This window comes from Oxyura jamaicensis (genome assembly GCF_011077185.1).
Source record: "Oxyura jamaicensis isolate SHBP4307 breed ruddy duck chromosome 5 unlocalized genomic scaffold, BPBGC_Ojam_1.0 oxy5_random_OJ106554, whole genome shotgun sequence".
NCBI lineage: Eukaryota > Metazoa > Chordata > Aves > Anseriformes > Anatidae > Oxyura > Oxyura jamaicensis.
This window is the reverse complement of record NW_023303973.1, coordinates 48541-51776: the sequence shown is the minus strand read 5'-3', so window position 1 is coordinate 51776 and position 3236 is coordinate 48541.

The window sequence follows — 3236 nt, the reverse complement described above, 5'->3', positions numbered from 1 at the left end:
CTTCTTGTTCAGTGAGTTTGCCAATATATTTGCTCAAATCATCATATATCTTTTTATAAACTTATTGACTTCTGGAAAGTACTTGATGTTTTGACCCTTTTGCTGTGGATGGAAAGATCTTGCAGATCTTGATTACTTTAGCAGATGGATATCTTCTAAATTTCCAGACTGAATTTATCTGTGGCCAGTTAATACTAACCTCTTAAATTCGAGGACCATATTCTTCTATGGGTTTTCCCTAGTCCCCTGGCATTTTAAGCTCCCCATGGAGAGCAACATGGGCAGCTCTGCCTTGAGAGCAGTGGGGTACATCTACACCAGAACTCTGTAACCCATGGTAAAACCTTTGTGTCTTACTTCCCTCCTATGCTGAGCCTGGAGGGCACATATTCTGGTACCAAGCTTGCCAACACAACACCTTGGAACTGGGGACACCCTGGAGGCAGAAGGACATGCTGGAGCAGAAAGTACACTATTCTGGCAAAAAAAAAAAAAAAAAAAAAAAAAAAAAAAGCCCTTGGTTGGGGGCACCACCAGCATTAGTTACATAAATCATACCCATCTACAGCTCTATGGGTGTCATGCAATCTCTACCAGAAAAAGCATTCCAGACTTAGGATTACATTTGACTTTTTCACATTGCATCATACTGGTGCCTTTTAGGCTCTTTAAGATCAATTTCTCTATTTCAGTCATTTCTATCTGGTGAAAATCCTTACTTTAAGAGAATTTAGCACTATTAGTCCCCAGGTGCATCATTTTGCACTTTCCATGTAATTTCATTCCATTTCTGTTACTCTAGTCCTCAAAATTATTCAGCCCTGAATGCTCCTTTCTCTTAATTTTGTGTCACTGGTACATTTTTTTTTTTTTTTTTTCAGAACTTGAGAAGTACTTCAAAATCTTCTGTCTTGTTAGATAGTGCCTTTTTGTTACCATCTCATAGACTTTAGTTCCTTACTCCACAAACGAGCAGTTCTTACAGTGATACCCGCACTTTTCAGTTGAATAAATAATTTCTGATATGGCACTATACCAAATTAAGTTTCCAAGAGATTATCAACGTTTATATTTTTCCCCCAAGAAAGTTACTTATCTGATTAGAATGATACCAGGTTAATTTTGTGTGATCTACCCTTTCTAGCCTACAGTGATTTTTGCCTTATTTTCTGCTTAGTCCAGTATCATTCTTACTTTCAAAAATCCGAAGTCTTGCATTCACTGAAGTTGGACTTTTCAAGATAATCCAAACCACACACACACACGTTTTGAAAAGCAGGTAATAACATTGTTTTCTCTAGTTTTATGGTACCATTCCTGATTTGACAGATGTAATGTACATCTTGCTGCTGGATTCACAAAAGATTTATTCATATTTAAATTCATAATCCTTCAGCCAGAAGAAAAAAGTAAAATACCACCTTTTTCATGTTTTTATGTCTTCTGATAAATGAATACCTAAGCTTTCTAACTTCTAATTTTAATTAATTAGGTCCATAAAGGCAAAACCCTTTGGCCTTTGTAATAACATCTTGAGCTCAAGCATGTTGGAAGGGCAAATCACTTCATGTAATATAGCAAAATAAATGCCTTTTCTTCCATACGCCTACAGGAATTGTTTCAAGGGGGAAAAAAATACACAAGGAATGCGAAGGCTTAATCTCCCACAAAAATATTTGGTAATACCATTAAACCATGTGAGGCCTACATGTGGGATTGGTAGCAGCAAATTTTATTTGACTAAAAATGTTTCTTAGAGATGTACTGTTATCAAAATGATTAAATAATCCCCTTTTCAGAATTATTTTCTTTTTACAAATTATAAAATATTTTAATGAAAAATAAATAGTAAATTGTTTCAAGTATAGAGCTCAAGTTGAACTATACTTGTTTTTAACCTACATTACTAATATAGCACAATAATTTCAATTATTAATACAGTTAAATAAAAGCTGCATATTTGGCTGCAGTTACTTTTAAGGCAATATTCTATCATGACTGTTTTTATATTTATATATATATATATACACAATTAGCCAACAACATTTACAGGCTTACCTCCACTCATTAGTTGAGAATGCAATGCATGTTTGTTTAAATATTTTTTGGCATCAAAGAAAACATTACTGAAATTTTGGCAGCAATAGAAAGTGTATTTTCATAGCAATCTTCTTTCTGTATTCATTTTTCTATGGATATGTAGTCATTCTAAGGTGACAATGGCTGATATCTTAGTAAAAGACTCATTTTCTTAGTCCTACAACCATAGTCAGAAGGTTGTAAAAAGCAGAGCTTAAAAGTCACTGCACAGAAAATTAAGATGAAAGAAAATTATGATTCTAAGGCACATCTAAGTATCCTAATTAGCTTCTGCTGGAGTCCCTCACATTCATGCTATAATGGTACACAGTAATACGAATTGATTCCAGAGGGAAGCCTGGTACAGTCAATCACTCTCTCCACTCACGAGGAGACAACTGCCCTGGTTGAATAAGCCTGTAGACCACAGGGAACTGATATTCCTTCAGCTATGAAGACCTTTTGGATGCAAGTCCTTATCTCACAATGAAATCTTTAAAAGCTTTCTTCCCTGGTGAGACATACATGGAATTTGGGTTTTCTTTTTGCCCTATAAACTCTGCCGAGGAAAAACAAACAAACAAACAAACAAACAAAAACTACTTAAAGCTCTAACTTTGGTACTATTTAGATGGAATACAGCAGAGGAAAAGGACAGCAATGATGAGAAAATACAGCTAGAAATGTGTCCTGCCTCCTGTGTGTTTGGAAACTTAGTGTACGTCATCTGTCACTTCTATTAACATGAACATTACTAAAAATAACAAAAAATAGCAACATCTGATATGCCTGGAAATAAATTCAGGAAATGGTCAATGAAAGTAAATGTGGTATATTTTAGGAAAACAAAAACAAACCAACCAACTACAATAGCTATTGTTCCAAGGTGTGTAGAACAATGGGAACATCTTTACTACTGTCATAGCATTTACCTCAGCTTTTTGGTGTGAAAAAAGCATGCCCTGCAGTGTAGGACTGAACCAAAGGATTTTGCTAGGTGGCAAGCCAGAAGAAAATGAAACAACGGCAAAAGCAAAACATTCCATCCTGGCACATCCCGCAGGTGCTACTTTTGGCATATTAGTGTCTTTTCTGTGGAAATGCAACCTAGCATGCAGTATGAGCCTCCAAAAGCTCTGCCATCAGGCCACTGCCGG